This window comes from Pogona vitticeps, chromosome 1, assembly GCF_051106095.1.
Source record: "Pogona vitticeps strain Pit_001003342236 chromosome 1, PviZW2.1, whole genome shotgun sequence".
Classification (NCBI taxonomy): domain Eukaryota; kingdom Metazoa; phylum Chordata; class Lepidosauria; order Squamata; family Agamidae; genus Pogona; species Pogona vitticeps.
In genome coordinates, this window is record NC_135783.1 from 90,250,977 (window position 1) to 90,278,946 (window position 27,970).

General features: G+C 41.7%; 1 long non-coding RNA gene across 1 annotated transcript in view; it reads left to right on the forward strand.

The window, feature by feature from the left end:
* Positions 1-20,272: 20,272 nt before the first annotated feature.
* LOC144585988 (uncharacterized) overlaps positions 20,273-27,970 on the forward strand; it is a 66,208-nt gene continuing 58,510 nt past the window's right edge. Inside the window, exon 1 of the long non-coding RNA XR_013540650.1 lies at positions 20,273-20,356. This is a non-coding gene — a long non-coding RNA (uncharacterized LOC144585988). The remainder of the gene's footprint in view (positions 20,357-27,970) is intronic.

Sequence of the window (27,970 nt, forward strand, 5' to 3'; positions counted from 1 at the left end):
GGCATTAAGCGCCTGCTTTCAGCCAGCTAAGTCTTCTTAGCACTCATTATCTTCTTATTGGACAGGATAGCGGTCTACCTTATCTACTAACTCCCTTCTGCTGGATAAGATTTTGGAGCTGAATGTGCTTATTTGGTGCCTTTTTTTTCCTATTGTGAATAAATCCCAGACTTGGGCAAGTGGAAACACCTCAAGAAAAGCACTGTCAATGTTTTCCTAGGTCCTTCCTTGGCCCTCTGGCACCTTTCCTGGAGAGCTTCAAGGAAATGAACAAAGCAGAACTTCCAGGCTAACAAACACAGTTTTCATTTTCTATTCCTTCATGCTCACGGCTTCTATAAATAATCATTTTGGCTGTGTGTGTGTATTTTAAAGAGTTATGACAAACTAACATCTTAGCATTAGCCTGATCCTGGAAAAGGAACATGGATGAGAAGAAATACGAGTGTGGAGGGCAGAAGAAAACTGCTTTAAGCAGAGAAGCTATTAAAATTGGAATACGTCAATGTGTTTGATGCATTATGAGAAGAACAACAGTAGAAGTCTTGACCAGTGATGAAAGGATGTGTGCATTTCCAGGGAAAAAACAAGGGGCCTGATTCCTTTGCTAAGCTGTTTGTTATATATTTGTTGAGGCAAAACTGCAGAGATTCGTATTAGAGATTCATTCTTTGTCTAATTTTGTGATGAAGCATGGAATCTCCCAGAGCCTTGAAAAATTACTTTTGGGGAACATAACTCTTGAATCCTTCAATCAGCATGACAATACTGGAGGATACTCAGGGTCACCCTCCCAAAATATAACTCTGGTCTCAAGCACTGACCGGAGCACAGAGTGCTGTCCTCTGAAGATGCCGGCCACAGAGACTGGTGAAACGTTAGGAAGAACAACCTTCAGAACACGGCCAAAGAGCCCAAAAAGCCCACAATAACCATTAGATCTTGGTCGTGAAAGCCTTCGCAAATACACTGACTCACTATGTTTTAAATCTTATGGAAAAAGATTTAAAACATTTATCTGTTCCATCTAATCTGCAGAGTCTACTCCTGAGCTGAATGTGATGAGATAAACTACCTATCACAAATGAAGCTTGCAGAGTTTGTGACCTCCACACAATATCAGGTGAAATGTTCTCCTTTGAACCTTATGAACATAAGAGCCCTGCTGGATCAGGTCAAGGGCCCATCTAGTCCAGCTTCCTGTATCTCAGAGTGGCCCCACCAGATGCCTCTGGGAGCACACAAGGCAACTAGACAGCTGTCTCCTGATAAACCTCCCCTGGCATTTTGAGGTACCTTCCTTTGAAGCCTGGAGATTATACATCCCCATCATGGCTTGTAACCTGCAATGGACTTTTCCTCCAGGAATCTGTCCAATCCATTTTAAAGGCATCTAAGGCAAATGCCATCACCACATCCTGTGGCAAGGGGTTCCCAAGACTAACAACATACTGGATAAAGAAATATTTTCTTTTGTCTGTTCTCACTCTCCCAACACACAATTGGAGTGGATGTCCCCTGGTTCTGGTATTGTGTGAGAGGGAAAAGGGCTTCCCTTTATCCAATTTATCTATCCTCTACATAATTTTATACATCTCAATAATGTCCCCCCTCAGGCACCTTTTCTCTAGATTAGAGAGCCCCAAACACTGTAGCCTTTCTTCATAAGGGAGGTGCCCCAGCCCAGTCATCATTTCAGTCACTCTCTTCTGTATCTTTTCCAGGTACACTCTTTTTTGAGGTGTGGCAACCAGAACTGTATGCAGTACTCCAGGTGCAGCCTTACTTTGTACAATGGCATTATAATGTTGGTGGTTTAATTTTCAACCCCCTTTTTAATGATACCTAGCATGGAATTGGCCTTCTTCACTGCCATCACACACTGGCTTGACACTTTCATCAAGCTGTCCACCAGCACACCAAGATCTTTTTCCTGATCCAACATGGACAACTCAGAATCCATCAGCTGATAAATAAAGTTTTGATTTTTTTTTTTTGCCCCAATGTGCATTACTTTACAATTTTTAATACTGAAATGCATTTGCCATTTTGCCACCCATTCTCCCAGTTTGGAGAGATCCTTCTGGAACTCTTCACAATTCCTTCTGGTCTTCACCATCTGGAAAAGTTTCGTATCATCTGAAAACTTGGCCACCACACTGCTTATCCCTGTCTCCACGTCATTGATGACCAGATCGAAAAGCACTGGTCCCAGGACAGATCCCTGGGGCACATTGTTTTTCACCTTTCTCCATTGTGAAAATTGCTCATTGACACCTACCCTCTGGTTCTCAACCAATTCTCAATCCATAAGAAGACCCACCCTTATCCTCTGTGGAGTTTTCTCAGCAGCCTTTGGTGAGGGACCACATCAAACACCTTCTAAAAATCTAGAGAATATCCACTGGTTCGCCCACATCCACATGCCTGTTGACCTTTTCAAAGAATTCTAAAAGGTTTGTGAGGCAAGACTTACCCTTACAAAAGCCATGCTTCCCTCAGCAAGGCGTGTTCTTCTCCGTGTTTTAAGATTTTATCTTGGATGAGGCTTTCCACCATCTTCCCTGGAACAGACATTAGGTTAACGGGCCTCTAGTTTCCCTAGGTTCCCCCCCTCCTTTCCTTTTTAAAGATTGCCATGACAGTGCCAGTCCCCTGGCACTGTGGCCGTTTTAAGGGACAAGTTGTATATTTTAGTTAAGAGATCAGCAACTTAATTCCTCAGTTCCTTAATAACCCTTGGGTGGATGCCATCTGGGCCTGGTGATCTTCAATTTATCAATTAGGTCTAAATTTATCAATTCGGTCTAAAACATCCTCTTTGTATCTGATTTAATTCATTAGTCACTGACCATTCAGACAGTGGGATCTGCCCAAGGTCTTCTGTCGTGAAGACAGATGTGAAGAACTCATTTAATTTCTTTGCAATCTCCATGTCCCCCTTTACCTCCCCCTTACCTCCTTCACCATCCAGAGGGCCAACCACTTTTCTGGCAGGTTTCCTGCTTCTAACATATTTAAAGAAGCTTTTATTTTTTTCCCCTTTATATTGCTAGCCATACATTCTTCAAAGTCCTTCTTTGTCTTCCATATCATCTTCTTACATTTATTTTACCATAGTTTGTGTTCCTTTTTATTTTCCTCAGCTGGGCCTCAGCGTTGTTTTAAACAGACTCCATGCACTCTGGAGAGATTGGATTCTTTTTACCTTCCCTTTCAACTTCTTTCTACCATGTTTCCTTATCTAAGGGAAATCCATCCTTCGGAAATCAAGTTTTTTTTGTGTCAGATTTCCTTTACACTCTCCCCCCAATGTGCATGGTAAAAGAGACTGCAGCATGGTCACTATTCCCTAGTGGCTCAGTGACATCCACATCCCTAACCAGGTCCTGAGTACCACACAATATTCAATTCAGAGTCACCTGTCCTCTGGTGGGCTCCATGACAAGTTGCTCCAAGTCACAATCATTTAGCAAGTCAAGAAACCCAGTCTCTCTTTCTTAACCCGAGCATGCATTGACCCAGTCGATGTGAGGATAACTGAAGTCTCTCATGTTTACAATCCAGTCCCTCTTGGACACCTCCCTGATTTGTCTCCTCATTTCAAGGTCCCCTCAAGTTTTTGATCTGGAGAACCATAGCACCCCCCCACACACTATCACATCGCTCCTTGGGCCTGGCAGTTTAACCCACAGTGATTCTATGATGGAGTCAAGCACACCATCCATCTCCATTCTGCTGGAGATGGACAGTGTGTTTGACTCCATCATAGAATCTACCCCTCCTTTGACATAGAGTTTATAGCCTGGGATCGTGGTATCCCACTGGTTCTCTGAATTCCACCAGGTTTCCATTATGGCCATTATATCAATATTATCCCCAGCCACCAAATGTTCCAGCTCTCCCATCTTTGCTCAGATGCTTTGAGTATTTGCATAAAAGCTCCTACATATGGGTTCCCTCAAGAAGGGCTGCTTGTTGGTTTCTTTTTTCCCACTGCTTCTCATTCCAACTATCATGTCATCACTCTGTGGTCCTCTACCCTCTCTACCCTCATTCCACAGGGATGAGGAGTCCCAAACTGGATGCAACTCATCTCCTATAGGCTTTCCCCCAGGATTCAGTTCGAAAGCTGCTCTGCCACCTTCTTAATGTCTGGTTCCATGTTCATTCAAGTGAAGCCCATCCTTCTTGTACAGGCCTGGCTTGTCCCAAAACATTCCCTAGTGCCTAATGATTCTAAACCCCTCCCCTTGACAGCACCCTCTCATCTACGCATTGAGAACCCTAAGCCCTGCCTGCCTAGCCGGCCCTGTGCATGAAACAGGTAGCACTTCCCAGAACTCTACCTTTGAGGTCCTGGTTTTGAGCTTCCTCCCTAATAACCTAAATTTGGCCTCTAGGACCTCATGGCTACATTTCCCCGTGTTGTTAGTGCCGACATGCACCACCACTACTACCTCATCTCCAGCACTCTCTACCAGCCTATCCAAACAAAACATGATGTCTGCAACCTTTGCACAAGGCAGGCAAGTCACTGTGTGGCCTTCACAACCATCACAGACCCTCCACTCTATGTTCCTGACAATTGAATCATCCACTACAGGAAGCCCCCTTCCCCCTCCCGACGAGGAGTATCCTCAGTGCAACTGAATACGGGCCCATCACCTGTAGAAGGGGTCCCCTCTAGGGGATGGTTTCCCTCTTGTCCAGATTGGCGTCCTCCAGCCTGGAAACTTCCAATTCCAGCAGCTGAGGAGCTGCTTGTCTGTGGGTGGGACAATGCCTGAAGGTCCCTGGAAGTCTCGCCGTGGTCTGTCTCTCCCTGTCTCTGCTTCTCCCAGTCTGCAACCAAGACCTCAAGGGAGTCAACCCATTCCTTGAGTTCCTGGAACTCCTTGCAGCAAGGACATACCCATAGCTTTTACCCAAGAGGCAAATAGTCATATATATGACACTAAGTGCAAAACCTTCTGGCTGCATAGCTATTTTTAAATACCGCTTTTAAAAGAAACTTCTTATGTACATCTGGTTGCATCCTAAGAGTGTTGATAGGATTTTTTTCTAGAGGTGAGGGGCAAAGCCGCATAGTGGTTTGTTATCTTAATTCTCAGTCATAGGGTGCATTACTGCAACAGAGGAACTGAAGTCCTCTTCGAGCAGCTATGCTATGTAGGGCTGATGATGTCATCAGCTGTGGCAATTTTTCCTGGTAGCCTGGAGATCTTTGGCAGGAAGTTTCGGAAATTTTTATTTCCAAAAAATCACCACAGCTGATGACATAATCATCTTATGTAGCAGAGCTGCGCAAACAGCTGGTGTAGCAAGTACACATCCTGAGTACATTAAAATGATAGATACATTTTGGTACCAGAGAAAGCAAAGTCGCTGTCACTTCAGCTTCTTTCATGTTTCCCTCTTTTGCTTGCCCTTTCTTTCATTTCTTATCTGTCAAGTTGCCCAGGAAAGGATTAATAAAACAGCATAATAAGGGTGGCTGTCAGAAGCCAATGAGAAAGTTCAAGAGGTGGGGACAGAAAATTTTTGAGTTACAGAGTGACCTCGATTGGTTGGAAACCAGTGAAGAACGTTCTTTGCTTTAGTGTTTTCTTGTGAATGGGATCTGTGTGCAGTTGAGCTCTGTGACCCTCCAACTTGACTGTGCTTTCTGTCTGAACCTGTGGATCCTTTTTGCCCTTTTCCTGGTTATTTTCAAGGGGTAGTGGTAGGATTCCCTCCACCACCACCCCAATTTCTTAGGATTATATTTGTTGCTGTCACTAGGCAATCTACCAATGGTGTCAGCATGATTCCTTGGGGTTATTTTTTTCTTTAATTCTCCCCATCTCCAACCCCTCTGATATCTTGGGGATTTATTTCCCTCTTCCTTCCTTGGAATATTTTTGCTGTCTGCTGCTGTGTGCTGGTGATGGACTCAAGGACAAGAAGAAATTAGTGTTAGGGGGAAGAATCTCCCCCATTCAATTTGTTTTTGGTGGGGGGCAGGCTTAGACTAGATTGCTTTCATTTGCTTCCTTCCTTCCTTTGGTTTTATGGAGGGTGTTGTTGTTAGGTTTTGTGAGTTTGGGGGGGTCTCTGTGTAGGGGGGAGCACTCCTTATTAGGTTGACTTTTTTAAAAAAAACTGTGCTGTTTGGTTGATTTACTGCAGCTTAGCCACCTTACATCTGCGTTTTTTTGAAGTAGTTTTTATATACTGGCCAGAATATGAATGGGGGCAGGGAAACAAAACAAAGGAACACGGAAGATCTGGTCCATTTTTATTTAACAAAAGGACCAGTACCCAAAATATGCAAAAACAAATGAGGTACTCCCACCCAAAGGGCCCAAAAAAGCTGAACATTTTTTTCCATACACATTCTTCTGGCCCATGTTTGTCTGCTTTCATAACAGCAATCAAAATCCCAGTGGCATCTTAAAGATTAACAACTACTTCTCTTACAAAATCTCATCACCTACATGGTTTGCTCATTCATTTCAAAGGAGGAGAATTTCTTAGACCATCACAATCTACGAGTCCCTTCATCAGCTGGGGCACTGCAGAACTGCAGGGTCTGGGATGTGATAAGCTGCTCGTCTAAAACATATGGGAACCCCACTTGCAAAAGAGAGATGTGTACAAATGGGAAGTTTTATGAGACTCCTGTGGAACTTAATCCATATTTGTCCTATCCTCACTCACTTAGATAAAGAGCTGCAAAACAATCTGTTCACCCTGAGAAAAGGTGAGATACTCTGCAGCTTTCTATGCAAGAGAAGAGAACGTTTCATGATGTCATTATCAAATTCAGCAAAATTGGCGTAAAGGACAAGCACTGCTCACTCAAATTGTACAGAGACCTTGGGGGGAAAAAACACTCCATGTCTCAATCTTCTCTGAAGGTGAGAAATCTCACAGGAGTTTAACATTCTTTGTCCAGACACCTGGTTGAGTTGAGACAGCCAAAATCAGGTGGGAATAAGGAGTTGATCAAATAGTCTTTAATGCACATTTACAAGAAAGCAAGTCCCATTATTTTTGGCAGGGCTTGCTACCAGGTGGCCTCTCTCTTACACAAGTCTATATCATTCCCAAAGAACAGCAATGGCATATTTGCAACCTGCCACACAACAAGAAGCTAACATTGCAAAAGATCCAACATCTACCAGTAGCTTCACACATATTATTTTTAAAAAGCTTATTTTCATGCAGGGGCCTCTCCCAGGAACCTCTTGAGAGCCATGCCAGAATTTTGGTTTCACCTCAACTTGCTCTCAGCAGCTGCGCTAGTAATAACTGTCTCCTTTTATTAATATTGTTTTTATCTTGCATGCCAACGGCCACCCCACACAGGTGAAATGAAAGACATTTATTTTCTCTCTTAACACTTCTTGGGGGTTGGGATCAATGTATCCGACTAATTTGCTGAATAACTTTGCTCTCTCTCTCTGAGTGAAACAGCCCTCCAGGGTCTGTCTTCTCACCTGGCATGTGCAAAGACTAATTGCAAATTACTCTCCCTCTGATGTGGAATCCAGATGCTGACTCTGCCACGACCTATAAGAGCCGTGTTCTAATATGATCAGGAATGACACTACTGATTATGGGCAAACTCCTAGAGGACAAGTACGTTGCGCCTATGACGCTAATCAGTATTTTCATAAAAAGTGACAGAAAGAGCACATTGCGGCTGATGAAGCTCACAGTCCTCAAACATTAGGCCTGCATGAATAAACCCTGTTTTGTTTTCCTCATCTGGGTGAACACAGACCAACGCAAAGAAAGAATTCCAAGTGGCAACATTGGAATCCAATCTAATCAAAGAAATCCAGTACAAAATCCTACCTGTTTTCCAGTTTGTGTTTGGGCACATACAAATAGTCATGCCTGGAAGAGATTGATCAGTAGTTTTTAAAAGCAGTTATGCTTCCAAGACAGTGTGATACATTTCTTCAATTTTCTGCAGGGTCCATAAAGGGTAATAGCTACTGTTGCTGTTAATACTTGTGCAAACACAGTGGCACTCAATGAAGGGAGAATGTGTTTACATTAGCACAGTGGATCAAAAGTCTCCCCACATTTCAGTAGACTGCAAACTGCAGAGTGCTATTCCACATAAAGTTAGGCTTTCCTGAAGGGGATATACTGTATGTTGATTTCAAATAACCATGCTTTGTTTTACAAGCCCAAGTACACTCACCCATTTGGGATTTCACATATGAGTAAATACCCATGGGATTTCACTGCAAAGAAATCAAATCAAAGCCCTCATATTTATAGTTCAGATAATCTAAAATAAATAAATAAATAAATAAATAAATAAATAAATAAATAAATAAATAAATAAACCCAGCATCCCTCAGGGAACTCAGGGAAAGGGGTCTTGCTTAGGGTGCCATCTGTTCAGTAAAACACTGTTCAAACCCATCCATTTTTCTGGGGAGAGGCCCACCTGACATGCGACTGTCAACAATGAGCAGCCTTTCAGAACAAAAGAGGGGCCAGTCTTAATTCAGTACCAGAAACATGACAGAAAAACTAGGAGCCTAAACCCAGACTTTGTAGAATTGAGCCCTCAGTGCCCTGAGCCTGGGGTAGATGAAGCTGTCAGCTTGGATTTCTTCCAACAAAAAGATTGGGGGGTTGGGTTAGATCAAGTTCTTTGCCTTTCAGCTGTGAAGCCATGGGTGAATATGCATAAATGCTTATTTTAAAAAATTAGGGATAAAATGCTTTCCCACCCCTACTGGCCAGAAAAAATTAAAGCTACTAGGGATTGTATCCCTTCCTTCTGACAAACTCCATACATAAACAAGACCAGACTCACTACCAGGCATCAAGCAGGCAAGGAGCACCAGCAGAGATCTTGTTTCCACTTTCCCTGCTAGTAAAAACAACTATTAAGTATCTGATGCAATGGCTGAAATCCTATTCCACAATTACTCCTGCATAACTCAAAAGTGATGCAAGCGGTAGGGAAAATCACACTGAGATGGAAGTGATATTCACAAAGGACTTCCATGGGCATGTTGCGCAACAGACACACTATGGATTCTTCATTCAAATGTGCAATGCGGGCTGCCTGGGCACAGTTCCACAGGTGTAACTTTATATTACACTAAATTCATCAGGATTTTAGCCAATAAATAGCATATGTTCAAAGAGGAGACACCTACTGTATTTATTTTGCTCTACATTCAGCATTTTCATCCACCTGTCTAACACCTATTCGAGATGCCTCATGATTGAGAAATCAGAATAACAATAACATTTGGGGGAAATGGTCAGGATCTCTCAAATGTCTAAGCAGCTACAGAGGACACTGCCTATTCTAGTTCAAATGGTGGAAATACTTTCCTAGATATGAATGGTGCAAATAGAAAGTAGACTCTGGAACAAAGCCTCAGTGACACTCAGGAGTTTAGGGCCCAGGGGCATAATTTTGAGTAGTTACTGAGAAAGTTCTCAGAAAAGGGACATTTTTCCAGCAAATTCTAGGTGACATTTTTCCAGACCCTATGAAATAACACCTCCAAATGACAGTGAAAATAACTAGACGTATGGTTCCAATACTGAGGGGGGGGGGAGAGAATATCCATTTTTATTTTTAAAATAAGATATTTTTGTTGAAACGGAGCAGGGGAAAACCTTGTTTTAGATGAGAGTCATGTGCCTGGAGGCACCTTCCTTCCTTCCTTCCTTCCTTCCTTCCTTCCTTCCTTCCTTCTTTCCTTACTTTCTGCCTGCCTGCTTGCCTGCCTGCCTGTCTTCAAGGGTATTAGCTGTTCTACCCAATTTCGTGTCATCTTCAGTTTTGATTAGCATTCTCTGAACCCCCAGTCCAGGTCATCAATAAAAATGTTGAAGAGCACAGGTCCTAGGACTGAGCCCTGGGGTGCAACCACGTGTTACCTCCTTCCAGTTTGAGAAGGAGCCATTAATCATCACCCTCTGAGTACATGTGGCTGTTTCGGCCATTCTTCCAACTGACCTTTGCTTACTATCTTGTCAGCATAAGCTGCAGTGGATGCGTCTGCTGGATTCTATATTGATAGCTTCTGGCAGTGCTTTTCTTCTTTCGTGGCATATAGGAAAGACAAAAGTGAGCCTCCCAAGCTCTGGATCTTAAGCACTATTAAAACCCAACATTCCTCTAATGGTGGGAAGTGGTTCCTGTGCGGCAGCTGCTGTGCCAGTGCTGGACAACCATGCTGCTCCTACAAGAGGGCAGGGGATCTTGAAGATGATCCTATATAGACTTAGTTAGGAGGAAATCCCATTTGGGAGGGCAAAAGAGGACAGGGGAAATGCATGATTGCATTTCATTTGTCTTGGGGGGGTTGTTTCTTCCCCAAACTCCAAACCAACATGTTCGGGGGCATGTCAGAATTAGAGTAGCATAAAAGGAAGGGAGGAATTCCAGTGAAAATGGTGCCCCCACACAAGCTGTTATTTGTTCTGGATCTCAAGCCAGTTTTTTGTGAGTGGCAACTTGCCCCTGAAGATGAAGAGATACTGAAGAGAGAATCGTGTTCATTAGGATCACAGTATGGTGGAAGAGGGACCCTCTCCTCCCTTCTGGATAGTGTGGTCTGAGGCTTCAGGGAGATCATCCACAGGTGCTGTTTCTTTCCTCTTTTAAAAGATACATGAAATGCAATTACTCGTGTCTCATACTATCTAATCTAGTCATGGAGTTCATGTTTGGCTACTCCTTGGAGCAGATAAACGAGAGTATGCTGGCAACAAGATGGCAAGTGAGACAAGAGCATATTTGTGGTTTGTGGAATGGATTTTTTTGCCCCCTGAATTACTTGCAGCTTGTCATGTTCAGCAAGACTCTCCCAATCTGTTGCACACCATACAGGTTGGATTACAAGGCCTATCAGCCTCAGCTATCATGGGCAATTATTTGGGGGTTTTATTTTTCACAGTTCCATTTAAAAAAAATCCGTAAGAAAATGTGGGGCGTCCATCAACCACAACACAAGTGTAAGTCTGCAAAGACACTGCCACCTCTGCCACCCTGGGGGAAAAAAAAACAATATTGAAGCTTTATGATTAAGAAGAGCCAAAACATCATTGCTGGCAGTCTCCATTTCTTTTCTCCTTTCTGTGTCAGTTTGTTTTCTTCCTTTTAAAAAAATGGCCCTGGTCATGGCGCCACATAAAACTCATTTCCACAGATAAATGTATTCTTAAGCATAATACTACTTGTGGCTAGAGGGTCAAATACGATGGCTTCATCTTTTTATGATTGCTAATAACGTTTTTAGCATGCATAGCTACAAATAAGGCAGTTAATTGACTCTTAGACTTTAGGGCACAAACTGATTAACTGTAGGAATTAGGAAGGAATCTTCTATGTACACTTTCCCATGTGCACAATACATACATAAAGAGAAAGAGAGAGAGAGAGAGAGAGAACATTGTAATCAGTAAGACTACACAACTTGTGACCTCAAAGCCACGGTTCCCAACCTTGGGTAACCCAAATATTCTCGGACTGCTACTCCCAGAAATCCCACTTAGCACAGTTAATAGTGAAAGGTTCTAGGAATTGCACTCCAAGAACACCTGGGCTGCCCAAGGCTGGAACCACTGCCCCAGAGACTAGACAGTAGTCACCAGCCATGTGTGGCAGCCCACTGCCTGTGATGGAATTCCTGTTTCACAGAGCAGCTACTTTCTGGTGGTCTTTCACAGAGGTGTTAGGCTGCAGTCCTTATGGTGATTCTATCCAGTTGGAGACTGCATGTTTAATATTATGTATAACGATTTATACATAATGTGCTGTCCTCTGAAGATGCCGGCCACAGAGACTGGCGAATCGTTAGGAAGAACAACCTTCAGAACACGGCCAGAGAGCCCGAAAAACCCACAACAACTATTATAATGATTTATGTTGGGTTTGTATACAGTAGAACCCCCCATATTCACTGGGGATTGGTTCCAATCCCCCCATGGATACTGAAAACAGTGGATATGCTGTATTATTATTATTATTATTATTATTATTATTATTATTATTATTATTATTATTATTATTATTATTATTATTATTATTATTATTATTATTATTATTATTATTATTATTATTAAATATAATGATAGAGAAATTGTACGGGGGAAAAATCAAGAAATATGTATTTTCACCATGTATTACCAGGGGTGAAGAGATCATGGTACAGTATGTATTCTTCACTAGCAAGTACACATAACATGGCTTCCAATTCGCTCCAGTGGTCGATTCTGGTAATACATATGAAAAAAAATCTGGATTTTTTTCTTTTAATATTTTTAATATTTTCAGACTGTGGATAAGTGAATAAGAGGATTTTGATCCCATGAATAAGGAGGTCCTATGGTATAAGCAATGTTGGGTTCCTGGCTTGTGGATAGCATGATCAGTAGTGGGAGTGTGGTCCAAAGCATCTAGACCAATGGCTGCCAACCTTAGGCCTCCAGATGTCCTTGGACTACAACTCCCAGAAACCTTCGCCACTAGTTGCGCTGGCCAGGATTTCTGGGAGTTGTAGGCCAAAAACATCTGGGGGGCCCAGGTTGGGAACCACTGATCTAGATAATTATGGAAAGTCTGCTCTGAAGGACACAGATCCTCATAGACCATGGCTGGGTAGCTGCTTTTGTCTTGGTAGAACAGAAGGTGAACAAGCTTGATACACAAGATGCTTTTGAGATATTTAATATGTTGATATGATAGGAAACATATACCTTCTTAGGTAGTACTAACCAAAAGGGCCCTTACATGCCACATCCTCTCTTAATATCTCAATAGTTTTACTTGTTTTTGTTTTCCTTTTTTTTTTTACTTGCTTTATCCATGCAAGTGTGTGATAAGGGCAACCAGATTGACAGCCCCCCCCCCCCACAAGAGTTAAGAGAAGCATCTGTAGTAAACATGTTCATATTGACATATCAACCTCAGAATTTGTATACACACACACTTCAAACCTTAAGAAGTGGAAAATTCTGGAAGTGGAGGAATTAAGAGTAGCCCTTGAGAACCAGACCTTTGGGGTGGTTGGGTGGTTTGACTACAGCTCTGAATTATAGGAGCTAATTTTTTTCAAGTTTTTTTTTTTAAAAAAAGAACTCAGATTGCTCAGTGGGCAGGAATACTGTGTGACCATTGTAGTCAATGAGCCTGGCAACAGAAAGTGGGAATGATCTGTTAATATTCTGGCTTGAACATAAACAGGAGCTCTCTGCACTGAAATGTTTCATTGAACTTTCCATTTATAAACTTTATATTGATGCCATAACATATATATCTGCTCCCCAAAGAACTAAGTGGATGTGTTCTTTTCTTTTGGAAGACCATAAAAAAGCCAAAGCAAGATATAAAATTAATGTTTAATGGAATATTAAATGGAGAGCTTATACTCTCAGGTTTTCATTTCTGATTTTACAAGTATCTCTGTTCCATCTGTGCAATTCGATGAGCGTGTGAGTTTTAGATCTAGTCACTATGGGTTATCAAGAACACACCATGTAATGACTAGTTATGTGCTCAGAATGAAGCTGTGAGAATCAAATAGGGAGTAACATTGAAAAGGAGGATATATATTAAGCACCCTAGGAAGCAGCAGCAATGATATTGGTGTGAAGATGAAGGTCAGGGAGCCATCTGAGAGCAGAAGTGTTGTAGATAAATAAAGGAGCCATTAAGTTATCCAAGCAACATCCCACACCCACACTCATCCAAAACAGAGCAGCATGGTTTCCCATTCACCAATAATCATGTCACATTCTCCAGAGTAAACCCAGCATCCACGGTGAATAACAGTGGAGCAGAAGTCAAAAGTTACAGCCCATAAATAGCTTATATGTGCAACAACAACAGAAACAAGAAGTCGTATTGAAACTTTTTCAACAGTAAATCTCTAATTGAATATTGGCTGAAATTCTGATCTTCAGCTCTGCATATGCAACAATAATGATGCCATAAGCAGCAGCAAATAACCACTGATTGAAGGTGATTTAGTAGCCAACTCTTAACAGATTTTAGGTTGCATGTAACTTATACACCGTGGGATGAAGTCATGTGCACTCCAACATCACCGAAGGAAGTCTTTGAACAGTGGCAATTTCCCACTGCCAATGACACTGTCACTGTTGCACATGTAAAGCTGTGCAACAGGATTTCAACCAGTAAGATGTCACAACCGGGCCAAACATCCTGTTTGACTGACCCTCTCCTCAGTTTAGTCTCACCTGGAGCACCAGAGCTCAAAAGGATACATTTCAATAGGAGCTCAAAGGGATCTCAGCTGAATTCTGCTCTCATTGGCTCATGACTCCATCCTCCCCTCCCCTTCACTTGCTACAGGAAACTGAAAGAGGCTCCTGGCAATCCACCAATCCAGTAAAAAGTTCCAACAAAATGCTTATTTACACTTTCAAACTGTTACCTTAATTACCAACACCAGATACTGTCAGACCTGGGCAAAATGCGGCCCTCCAGGTGTTGCTGAATTGCAAATCCCAACACTCCTCTCTATTGGCTGTGTGGGTTAGAATTGCTGGGAGTTGCAGTTCAGCAACATCTGGAGGGGCGCATTTTGCCCAGGTCTGCGTAGAACTTGCATTTCTGTGGACATATTGCCAATGACTGCTTTCAGGATGTTACTAGACAGTGAGATTGTATGAGGCTTTCCTGCTTTTCTCAAATAACTGGTGGTACATAAAGTGCAAGAATGAATTCTGCCCACAATCAAGAACCCAGAACTCAGAAGGATCTGTTTCAATAGGAACTTATTGCACTACTCATTACTCCTGGATGATTACACTCATTGTGTAAGTGCACATTTGTTCATTTCACATTACCATCTCGTTGAGTTGCAAGCAGCAGGCCAGGAAAACATAAGGAAAAGCTCCCAAGTGCCTTCTAGTGGCCACTTCTGATATCGCACCATGGAAATATTTACAAAAAGACAAAAGACTAAACCAGAGACTACATCTGGAAGACCCTCAATATGGATTATTGTGACCGTAGTTCCCAGTGACAGACACATGCTCACACTTAGAGATCTTTTCTAGGTCCTTCATAGCTGCCTTCCCAAGTCTTGGTATTCTTCTGATTTCTTGAGTGCATTTGGTTCCATTTGGACTTATGACTGAACCCAAGGTATAGAAAATCTTTAACAATTTGTGTTAATAAAGCAAGTCTCAAATGCATATGAAGCAAATAGGATCCTTCTGTGAGCTGACCCATGCCCTTCTGCTGTTTACATTTATCAACTGGCAGGACAGGTTAAACAGTGCAGGATGAGTATCTTCTTCAATGCACTAGAATGGCATTGCTGATTATGATGTCAGGTGTCGAGCTTGTAGTAGTATTGCTGAACATTGGTTGATGAGAATTCCAGGAATGAAACCTCAAAACACATTTTGGAAATAATCTAAACATTTACAAATATTTAAAAGGCATCAAGGAATAGTGGAGTCTGGAACATACAGATTTTGAGCATGAATGAGTTCATATTCATATTTCAGTACCTTTTTAGGCCACTGGTGTTTTTTTCCTTTACAGATGAACTCAGTAAGATTTACATGTGAGCACGCAAGGATTTACAACTGAGCTCATAAACATCAGCCCACACATCTTTTCTTTTGGGAAGCGATCCAAAATGTTTAATGATGGGGTGGTAAGCCAGCCTTAGCCCTTCCCTTTCTACTTTGTTTCAACTGCAAGACTATAGTACCCAGCCCATTTTAGCCCACCAGGCATTTTAGGTTCCCCGGCAAGATGTTCTACAGGATTCCTACCTATGAATATCTCAACACACTTGTGAATGTATTTGTCACTTGGTCATTGTATTCCAGTTCCCCATCTCCTCTCATGTTGTAACCCATACTGCCCGCTAGGAATTTTTATCAAATCAGTTCTAGAAATTTGGCTTCCCTGTACACATCAACAAATAGATTCATGGATGCTACCTTTCAAGTTTTTAGAAATGTCATTTTATAAGCAATAGACTTTTGTAGGTTATAATGATGGAACAATTTTTTTTATAATAAGGGGCATAAACACTTGTATTGAATGAGTTGGGGGTATTGCCTAACTCCCCTCAGGAGCCCAGTGTGCTGAGGATTGAGTGAGAGTTAGCCGTAGACATTTTGTACTTCCTGAGCCTCATAAGATTTCAGTGCCTTCTCTCAATGAGAGGCAATCTACCAACAACCTATTGATAGCCAGAGTAAGTCCCTTCTGTTGAGAGGCTTTTTAGGTACAGCTTTTACAATTAATCAGATGACAGTGCCACAAAATGCCTACCCCATAGGTTCTAGTTTTTGAGGAAACTGAGACAAAAATGTCTCTCTGAGGAACTGATATGCTACAGGTGTGTGAGAGTTAATTAGGTACTTTCATAAATAATTATTGATGACGACGATGATAACTATAACAATGATGATATCCCAGTATGTCAGATTCTAATAGTAGGAAGAGCACCTATCCAGTTTTAAAACTGGTTCATTGCATGTTATTACAGGGTGAAACAATGTATACAGTGAAAATAGAGATTTCTGTTTTGTTGTAATGCATCTTCCTACAAACCTATTGATCTTTCCATGTCTTTTGTGCATTGAATGTTTTCTTGCTCATTAAGATTACAAAAGGTTGAAATGGCTCTTGCTGCAGCTTCCAGAATTCTAGATCATTGAGACACTATACTAGCAAAGATAACCCTTACAAAGAAAATTTCTAGAGTGCAATCCATGCTCTGGGAAACTGGGACAACAGTTTTTTTGCATATGAATAGGAAACACTCAATCGATGTCAATGGAACTCTGTCCATTTTTATCACATCTCGTTGAGAAAACAGAACTGAATTTTGCTGTCTGAAAGCCTAAAAGGCTGGCTGCATTTTTCAGTTGCTTCATGAAGTGGGCTAAGTAGAAATGACAGTCTGAACTAGAATAAACCCACTTGATCAGTGTAACTTACGTAAAACTTTTAAAAAACCCATTCATTCAGTGAGTCTATTGTAGATGGAATTAAAAATTGGATTTAGCCCCTTATATCTTCACTGGAATAAATGAAACAGCTCGACAGTAAAATTTCTATCTTGGGTTTCTGTCCATTTTTTCATTGGGCCATCAAGCTTACAGAACAAAATCATAGAAATATTTGTTTACATAATAATATTTATGTCCCACCTTTCCATCAATGAGCTCAAAGCAATGCAAATGCTTCTCTTTCTCCCCATTTTACCTTTGCAATAACACAGTAAGATACTGTAGGTTAGGCTGAAAGAGTATAACTGAGTCAAAGTCACCAAGCAAGTTCCATAACTGAGAGGTGATTGGAACCCAGGTCCAACACTCTAAGCATGATTCTGCATTGACTCTCGTTGTGTCTGTATTAATTGCTTTGACAAATGGCACTTCTACTTCCTTGGGTTTGACATGCATCGTTGTCTTGAAAATAGGGCCTTCCTTAGAATTATAGATTTGGTTGAACTCTGGAGACCTTCTCCTCCAAACCTCTTCTACATACTGCATCTACAGTGCAGTAAAAATATATGGCCAATTAAGCATGAATATCTTTCCTTCCATAGCAAAAAGAATTACTGTACCCTATGATCAATTTCTCTGATCAATAGCAATTTGTTACTACCACATGATAAGCTGTTTAGAAAACTAGAAGCAGCATTTACAAAAAGCAGGGGCAGGAGGGGAATGATCAACAAATACAGAAGAGAGCGACTAATTATCCTTGTCATGCTGAGAGAAAGAATTGCTCGAAAGGACTTGCTTTCTCTAAATATTTGGAATGGGTGCATTGACTGAAATTTAAATTCAGAAAGGGTTGCCAAACTCTTAAATCACCCCGTCCATGAATAGAAAGTAGGGTTATAATGCAGCTTTCTATGAAACAGAAAAAAGATGCTTAGAATCTGATTCAGGTAACAACAAAAAATGTGATGGCGACATTACAGATGAATGTCTTCGGAAAATGCAAAAATATCCATCTGCGCACATATTTCTTTCCCTCTCTATGTTGAAAGGGTTTAAAATCCAAGATAGCCACAGTCTCACTCTCAACCCATTTAACCCTTTCTAAGAGGTCACACCTGCTTTACTTTCCACAGGAAGCACCCTGCTGGCTGGATGACCCCTAGGTGATCCAGCATCAAGGTAACATGAAGAGAGCCCCCTGTGGCAACGGCAAAATCATCTGTCAATTTCTCTTAGCACGTTTTGCTTGTTACAAGCCATCTGTCCTGCTGTGCTTTGGAAATTAGACATGGCTTGGCATGCACTCGATTAGCATGATTCGAGTAGACTGTGTGAGAGAAGGAAGGAAAAGTTAAGTCGTGTTCTGCTCGCAAAGGGAGAAACACTTTCCCCCCCCCCCAGCTGACGTGTTTGAACATTTTTAAAAACCTGAATTATTTTTAGGGCATTTATCACTATGAGAGCAACTCTAGGGGTAAGAATGCTACAGAGAATTCTTCATCACATCCTAAGCTGTGCCAACTGATGTTGACTAGAGGCAAGGAGACTGGGACAGATTGAGCTTTATTTTCTTAAGTGGATTTCCTCCTCTGAGGGCAAATGCCTCCACCAACCTGAAGCTGACAATGGCAAGGTGGTAAGTTTAGGATCTCATGAGGGAACTGATACGTATGGGATCCAGCAGAACCACAGCTGTCTCTGACTCGTCCCTGTATGTTCTATGCTGACTTAGAGTGACCCTAATAGGGCTTTCAAGGTAAGAGAGACTACAGAGGAGTGGTCTCACCAGTTCCACTCCCCCAGTGAGTTTCCATGGCTGTGGGGATTTGAACACTGTTCTCCAGAGTCCTTAGTCCATCACACTACCCCACACAGGGAATCCAACTTGTCCCTATCTGCCCCCAGACACCTAATTCCAGGATCCAGTGTTGCTGATTGCTAATGGGAATACCTCCAAAGATAGCTTTATGCCCATGGACTTGCTTGGCATGACCAGATCAGATATGCCTCATCATCAAAGCATATCTCCCCTGACAAAGGGAACAAAATAAAGCAAATCCTCACCTCTCCTCAATGGTAATCTAGGATGGTTGGATTGCTTTGTACCTCATGCTATTGCCATTGAGTTGGTAATTTATGGTGGGGTGGTAAGAATGGTAATTTATGGTGGGGTGGTAAGAATCCCCTGGACTGCAAGGAGAACAAACCTAGAGGAAATCGACCCTGAGTGCTCACTGGAAGGACAGATCCTGAAGCTGAGGCTCCAATACTTTGCCATCTGATGAGAAGAGAAGACTCCCTGGAAAAGCCCCTGATGTTGGGAAAGTGTGAAGGCAAGAGGAGAAGGGGACGACTGAGGATGAGATGGCTGGACAGTGTCATCGAAGCAACCAACATGAATTTGACACGAGGCAGTGGAAGATAGGAGGGCCTGGCGTGCTCTGGTCCATGGGGTCACGAAGAGTCAGACACGACTAAACGATTAAACAATGGTAAGAATTTAGTAAGAAAGGATTCATAGGAAAAAATTGTGTATGATGAAAAAATTACTAAGCACACTTTTGAATCTAGGATTCAAAGCATATTTATCTTAAGCGATGGAACTTCCACATTTTTAGGAATCCTCCTAGAATTTGCCCAAACCCTCCAGGCAGAATTCTGGGAGTTGGAACCCAAAAACAAAGAGGCTTCAGAGAAGCCCTTCCTACTTCCATGCACTTCCTGGGCTCCTTTAGTCCAGTGTACTGCAGGAGTCCCAAGTAGAGATTGGCACAAACAGCTGCTTGGATTCCCATCGCCACCTCCTCCGATGTGCCCCTATTCAGAGGCAGCACCCAGAGGAAGTGGGGCAGGGAAGCCGGACTGCTGCCTCTGAGTGGACACCTGCCAGAGGAGGTGGGACTGGGAACTGCCAAACATCTGTTCATCTGAATGATGAACCAGCACCAACCATCAAAGTGACAGTTCATGCCCTGCCCAAGGCTCTCTCAGACTTGCAAAGTTTCATGGAAGGGTGAGTCCCAATGCCCATTGGGCTGCATAGAGAGTGCCTGCAATGAAAGTACCCCTTGCATGGGTGCTTTGGGACTCCTACAATGCACCACAGCTTTTCTGAAGCTGCCTTGCTTTTGGGTTCCTACTCCCAAACTTTTGCCAGAGGGGTGAGGGTTCTGGAAACATTCTGAGAATGGGAGTCCTACAACTCCTAAAGCCCCACTCCTGTTTCTCTTTCCTCTTTCTTCTCTAACATTCTGCCATCTGCTTCTGCATCCATTGAGTCCACACAGCCCTCCTCCATCTGTGCAACTGGCTTGGTATGGAAGGAGGAGAGAAGAGTTACAGCTAGAAAGCATGGCATGGGAGCAATGAGGTACAAGTCACGTAATTGCCCATAACTAATTACCTTTTGGAAATAAAAAGTGTGTAACAAGATTACTTTTCAAAGTAACGTAATGGCTGGAAATATTGTTGCGCAGTTACACAAACTACATCACTTCTTAGACGTGAATTGCAATCGGTTAAGAAATCTCTGTAGGCATTATTTGTTGCCCTCTGGTTAAGCCAGCACAAGAGGCTTCTGCTCATTCCATACCAAGTACAGCCAGCAAATCTTTAATGAGTTGAACTGTACTGCTTGCCTCATGCATGCAAATATTTGAGCTTTCTTCAGGTAACAACCTGTGTGCTTGTCCTTTTCTTCTCCTTCTCCTGTAGTAAAGGAGATCAATGCCTTAAAAGTAGCTGCAAAGCATCCCGCATGCTGCATTTTCAATTAACATAATCCCATTGGCACTCAGGATGATAAGAACCTGGCTCTTGTCGATCTGCTTCTGTTTCTTTGCTTTGTCTAAACACACAAAAAAAGATTCCTTAGAAGCAGCCACCACTCTTGATGGCTCAGCCACTCTATTTCTTCCTCTCTTCTGCTTCTTAACTCATTCAAAGGATTCTGACTCCTTTTGAATTCTGTTGTGAGGATGGCTTAATTTCTGCCCGGGCTCAGTCTTGGCATCTCTTTTCATTGCTCAGGCTTGAAGTGAAGCATATTAGTCAAAATAGATTAAAGTGCACTTGAGTAACTGAAAACTACTGTACATCTCTCACAGCATTTTTCAGACATTATTTGGAACCATTATTTGTTGAGGCATTAAAAATTCAACAAGTGAATACCTCAGGTGAGGGAATGATAGTGTGGTAGATATACACCAAGTCTTTTTAGAGTTTTGATACATCTGTGAAAGCACCAAAGTTGCCTTCGACTGTAGATATTTTCAGAGAGAGAACTATATTACCGCCTCTTGGTTGACCACCTTAGTAGAGTGAGGAATTCTGAGTACAGGCTTGGTCACATGGCCAATTTCCATCAATTCTAGTCTTGACTTTTTAAAAATCACTGTAAAGTTACATGGTAGTCATGTTCACATTTATTTAAATTACTTTGACTTATTTCTGTTCTGTTTATAGAGCACATTTCTGTTTTTTGTATATTTTTTAAAGTAAGTGTTTTATAAATGTTTACAAATTCTGTAACCTTGTTCTGATACACTTAGAAGTGTTATGAAATGACTCATAGTAGCAATTCCAACCCATCGTTTTAAACTGCACTTTACTTTCAAGGTTTTTTCTTGTTCTCCTCATAATCTTTTAAAATTCTTATAAAATACAAAAATTCAAATATTGACACTGAAGTCAATAAAACTATGCAGGTATGTTTGCTTCTGCATTGTAATAAGAGTGGCTAAGCAACTTCATTTAAGTACCTTGAGGTTGGCATCAAGCTATTCTGAACCAACGTTTGCTTTAATTTTGTACTCACAGCATCTGCTAACAATAAGAACGTTCAGCCTTGCATCACTGTCACTTTGCATAAACAAGTCTAAAACAAAGACTAAATATTTTACAGACCATTCAGCCAGAACCTAATTTGTACAATAATACAATCCATACGTAATTCAGTTTGTTATTTTGACATTTAAAAGAAGTACAGTATATTTTGAAAAACTATATTGATGTGGTAGGTCTTTAATGTCTGAAAATCACCCCTGTTGGTCTGGAGACAGGACTAGAAGCAGGAATTTGGGGACTTTACAGGCTCCCCTACATCCTGGGGCCCCAAAAGGCCTTCCTTAGGGAGCCTCAGAACTTTTTTTTAGCAATAAAAGGCCAGAGCTTCATGACTTCAGCCTTGTATGCAAGAGCCTTTCAGCCCAGATGTCTAAGGAAAAGGACTTTAATCCTTCAAAGCTGGCTGAAAGGTGCCTTGAGATTTTGTTGTTCTCACTTCCCCCCCCCTTTTTTTTTTTTGCTGTTGTGGTGGTATTGTTGTTATACAGGCTGAAACAAATTAACACTGCTATTACTTTGAAGAACAGGTAGCCTAAATAAGCAGTGGGGGGCATATTGTCCTTGGACTGATTTTTCACTCTGTGCAACTTTTCCCAGGGAGAACTTTCCTTTCCTAATTGATCTTTTATTATGTTTTGCTTATGTGTGTCAAGAACAGACCCCCACCATTACTACCCCCATCACCACCACCCACCTTCTGTCTCAGAGCTTTTGTCTGTTTGGATAGATTTTATTATTGGACCAGTTCTATACTGTCATGTTAAAGAGTCAAGCAGAGAAGGCTTCAGCTGTCAAGTATTGAAGGAGAAATGCAATTTGAGGTTCAGGGACAAGCTAGAAAGAATGATTGGGCAGGACTTTACAGGACCTATTGAGCTGAGTTTATTTCTTTCAAGTCAGACACTGTTATTTATCCCAATCATTTTAATAAAGGAGCCTCCTCGAAGAGTGGAAAGCATCAGACATATATTCAGGTGTCCCCTGGGCAATGGCATACAGTTGGCTGATCCTTCCCTTCCAGAAGCAGTGCGCTGCAAACTTGCCAATGAGAAAAATGACCCAAAGGTCCTTCTAAGATCACAAATGGTAATAATTTCTAACATTTTAATTTGTTTTTTTTTTAAATTTTTACATATATTGCATACACGTCCATAATTTTAAATTGTGCAAAACTAAGAAAGAAAGAAAGAAAGAAAGAAAGAAAGAAAGAAAGAAAGAAAGAAAGAAAGAAAGAAAGAAAGAAAGAAAGAAAGAAAGAAAGAAAAGTAATGTTAATAGAAAATATCTGTTTGCAATATAATTTCCTATAAACAAAGAGCAATGTTGGGTTCTTCCTATTTTTACAACTTGTTTCATCATTTATTTTCTTGCTGCTTATACTTGTTAGGTGAAAGTCCTTTTTTCTTCTTTTAGTATTCTAACTACAGAGGAGAACAAACCACTGGTTTGGCAGTTCAGTTCGGTTCAGTTCCCAGCTGAACATCTGATCAACACCCCACCTCCTTGGGCTGCTGATGCTGAGATGCACTCGCTGGAGGGGTGGGGTGCCAAACCACGGATCAGCCATTTGGCTGGGAAACAAACTGCACTGAACCACCAAACCAGCAGCTCATGTCCATCTCAAATTGTAACGATTTAAATAATAGCATATACAATTGCTGTTGTCATAGTCATCATCAAGAAATTTCACACAATACCATAAGCAGTTGCAGATCTCAGAAATCACACTCTGCCCCATCCAAGCCTGTCCAGGTGTCACCCCATCACCCGGCTTCAGATGGCAGAGCTCATCTGGTTTTCAACCTGAGCATCTTTCTTTCTTTGAAGGTTGTCAGCAAGTCTAGTTAGACGTTGGTGGACAGGTGAGTCTCCTAGGCCAGGCTCTGCCCCACCCAAAGCCTGTCCATGTCCAGGCATCTCCTGTGCCAAAGAGGGCCTGTCTCAGCCCCACCCAAAGCCTGTCCAGGCGTCATCCCATCGCCCCATCGCCCAGCTTCAGATGGCAGAGCTTGTCGGGTTTTCATCCTGTGCCAAGGGGGCTGGCCTGTCTAATCCCCCTAAAACCTCCAAGGGCTATCTTTATCATATCCGGGCAGTTTTAGCAATCCCCAGTTTGTTGCAAGCAATCCCCAGCTTTCCAGTTCTAAATGAGCATCTTTGTCGCCCCGTAGCCCAGCTTCAGATTGCAGAGCTGATCTGCTTCGGACAGCCCCACGGCTCCGTGGATTAACTGCTGTTAGTAGCACCGACCCTGTTGATCTGCTGGTGCTGGTGGAAGTTGCAATCAACCTCAGTTGCCTCCTGGGGGCAAAAACCTTTCCCTTGCAGGCAAATCTGATGTTGCTGATGGGGCAAGACATGGTACTTTGCTGCTGCCAACTACCTCAGTGCCCGATGCGGCCAAAAAAGCCTGCTTTCCTGCTGCCTTTTCCCTCAGTGCCCGACAGGGCCAAAAAGCCTGCTGTGCTGCCAAATACCTCCTTGCCTCCAGTCCTGCTGAGGGCAAACTCTGCTTCACTGGTAAAGGTAATGTTGTGCTGAGCTGAAGACAAACTCGATGCCTCATGCATGCCTCTGTCAAAGGGACCTCTCATTCTGCTGGGGCTAAATATAACTCCCTCAATGACATGGGCTTCTGTGCTGTGTGGTAAACTCTCCTGGGGGAGAGTTATTTGTGGGTAAATAACTTTTCACCCAATTTGTGGGTGAATAACTTGGATGTCTGATATCCAGTCTTCACCAAAGTTGGCAGGCGTGTTGGGGAAAGACATAGGAAGTTCCGTTGTGATTCTGGAGTCTATAAGCACCTGGAAGCGCTTTCCTGGGGGGGGGTCCTCTTTGTGACTATATAACTTGGGAGTCCATGATCCAATGTTCACCAAACTTTTAGAAGTTGTAAGAAAGTGTCTGAGGAAGCTGCCCTGCAAATTTGGTGTCTCTAGGTCATCGGGGCCAGTGTTATAGCCATTTAAAGTGCAGATGAATTGACATATTGATTCATCAATTCGTCAAAGAATATTTGTATATTTGTATTCATTGGTCCATTAACCTTGACGAATAACGGATCAAAATGAATCGCCATTTTTTTTATGTGTCCCTATCTCTATTCAAAACACATTTTTGTAAATTTAAATTTGCAATTTCCTTGGAGAATTTTCCCTGTTTCAGACTTTGTTCAACACCTGACCCTAGTGTATGTACAACACAATAGTAATCTACACAGCTGAGATAGAGGGCCTTCATCCCATCGCCTAATTTTGTAAGATCCTCAGCCTAACTGCTGGAGTAAGTGCTGCAGTAATAAAACAACCTGGTTGGCAGCCATTTCCCTCTCCCATCTTTCCAGTAAAGGGATGTCTCTTTGTGACATGCTGTTCACCCAGGGGTGTTCTTAGGATAGGAATGGGCTCCTTCTGCTTCCTGACTGAAGTTGCAGTTGTCATTTTTTTCCACACCAGCAACTGTTCTGGAATCAGATGGCGTCATTCTTTGGCATTCTTCTGACTGAGGATTTGTTAAGGGAAAAGGAGGCTTACCAGAGAAATGCAGGAAAATAAAAGTGAAGGAAGAGAAAAAAAACACCACAAAGTATTTTGACCTCTTTTGAAATCAGCAACCTCCGCATAAGCTCACAGAAATACTGCAGTTTTCATCAGCTGCTACAGAATGCCACTTCACCTTGGCAGCTTGAGAGTGGAATTATTTTTTTATCTTAAAAGACTTACCTTATAAGTGGGAGGCACATTCCTGACAATAAGCACACAAGCACTGATTCTAATTGTAGCCTAGCCTTGAGTTCATGACATGGTCTTACAATAGATGAGCCACTTTCTCAATAGCACACAAACATACAAGTCTTCTGCAATATGAGGAGAGTCTCCAAGTTTATAGTTCTTGATCTGGCACATGCATCTTGATAAAACACACGTCTTTATATCAGATGCAAGGTAATTTGAGGATCCAACATGACTGTTGTTGACCCGTTCTAGCTCATTTATTCCCTGCTTATTATTTTCAGCAGTATTGTGGAACTGGGCTGAAAATAGCTTTGCTTGTTCCAAGCCAATTCAAGGCAAACTGTGTGGGTGGATGTTACACTGTCTTAAGCACCAAGGAAGTAATTTTTCTATAACCCAACTATTCAAAATAAGCCTTGCCTTCCTATGAAATGGGATGTTCAACAGGCCATAACACTTTAGAGTGTGTATACGGGCATGAAGCATTGCCTCCCTTGATTTAATTTTTAGAGGTCCTGTAGAGAGAAGCTGAACACCTGGCATAGTTGCAATAACACTAGCAAATTCCCAACAGCAGGCAACATTTATTTATTTCATTTCTTTGTCTTAATGTTACTTATTGCAGGCATTTGTTTATTGCTTTTCAGCCCAGCAGGACACCTAGAGAGTACAAAATAAAACAAAACAGCAACAGGGATTTTATCAGAAAGCGGAACCAGAAAACAGGGGCTGTCTCTTACTAATTAGAGCCAGTTGGAGTTTATGCATCTCGTCTTCTCTTTGGGAAGGATGGAAAACAAGTTTAATCCAGAGGGCATTTACCTGTGGACATCTGCTGAATGGTTATCATTTTGGTTTTCTGCCTGCCTAGTTCACATTGTTATGAATTCAGCTGTTTTGGAAGTAATTATTAGCTTCTGTTATTTTAATTATCAATCCCTTTCTTCGCTGTCCTGAGCTGCAAACGGGCAGTATGGAAATATTTGGAATGCATAAAATGAAGTAAATTTAATGAATGAGCTATTAGCCTTCTGTTAAACTGTTTACACCACTGAGCAACTGATGAACTATATTGTAAAATATTGTGCACACCTGAATCCTACAGATGTGAAAACATCAGGGGCTTGGCTACCTATGTGATTGGATTCCTCAGGGGAAGCTGCTTCTCATTAGATCAGATGGTTTGTCAGTTTATCCTAGTAGTGCTTGTTTTGATGAATAACAGCTCTCCGGAACCTCAGGCAAAATTCTTTCCTATAACCTGCTGCATTAGAGGTAGAGTACCTTTAGCTTTATATACCTTTTGGACTATAATGCCCATAAACCCCTTAGCATTGGCCACGAGGGCTAGGGCTGATGGAAGTTGTAGGCCCAAACATCTGCAGATTTTGGAAACCAATCCTAGCAAAACATCATTGATGAAAAACATGTGTTGTTTTCAAGGTCTGTGCAGAAATCATGTTAGTGATTCATCTACAGACTACAGATCCACTGATACATCCTTTATCAGGATCTTTGATGCATTCATTCCTTTCTTTGCGATTTGCACAGAGAGTGGCCTCTTTCTGGCACTATATATGATGTTTAACAGCTGTTATGTGTTTTTTTAGTTAGTTCTATGCTGTCAAATCAGATTTATAGGAACCCCAACAGGGCTTTCAACATAAGTGAGGTATTTAAGGAGTGGTTTTACCAGTTCCATCAACCCCTATTGAGTTATTTGTGGGGATTTGAACCCAGTTTCCTAGAGTCCTACTCCATCACTCTATTCACTAACCACACTGATGGACTTTTATTAACAATCATCATCATCATCATGATTATAGGTGAAAACAAAATAAAAAATGAAAAAAAAAGTTGGCACCTTAAAGACTAACTTAAATGTTTTTACTGTGAGCTTTTGTGGACAAGTCAATTTTATAAGACATGAACAATAATCATGTGCAATCAAGTTAGTTCTGACTTACGGTGACCCTTCTCAGGGTTTTCCAGGTAGAAAATTTTCAGAAGTGGTCTTCCCACAGGAGGCACAGTCATGAATCAAGATCCCAATTTCTGGATCCACAGCCAGACAGCTAAAACTCACTGAGCTATCCAGCCAGCTGGGTTTTATTGGTAAAGTAAAAATAGTAATAATGAAGGCAGAAGGCATTAGAATCTGTAGAGCTCTTCTTATCGGCACATTTTCTTTTTCTTATAGTTTATATTATTATTTTCCCCATAATACAGATTTCCAAGCAATCAGATAAAAAAGGATGCCTTTTATCACATTTATGTAAACAATCACAACTTGCTTATACAAATAAAAAAGCATTTTAACTCAAGTGTATCCTAAAACAGGAAGATGTGTCAGGTAGGAAAAATGAAGCCCATTAACATATTTACAAAATACCAAGGCTGCA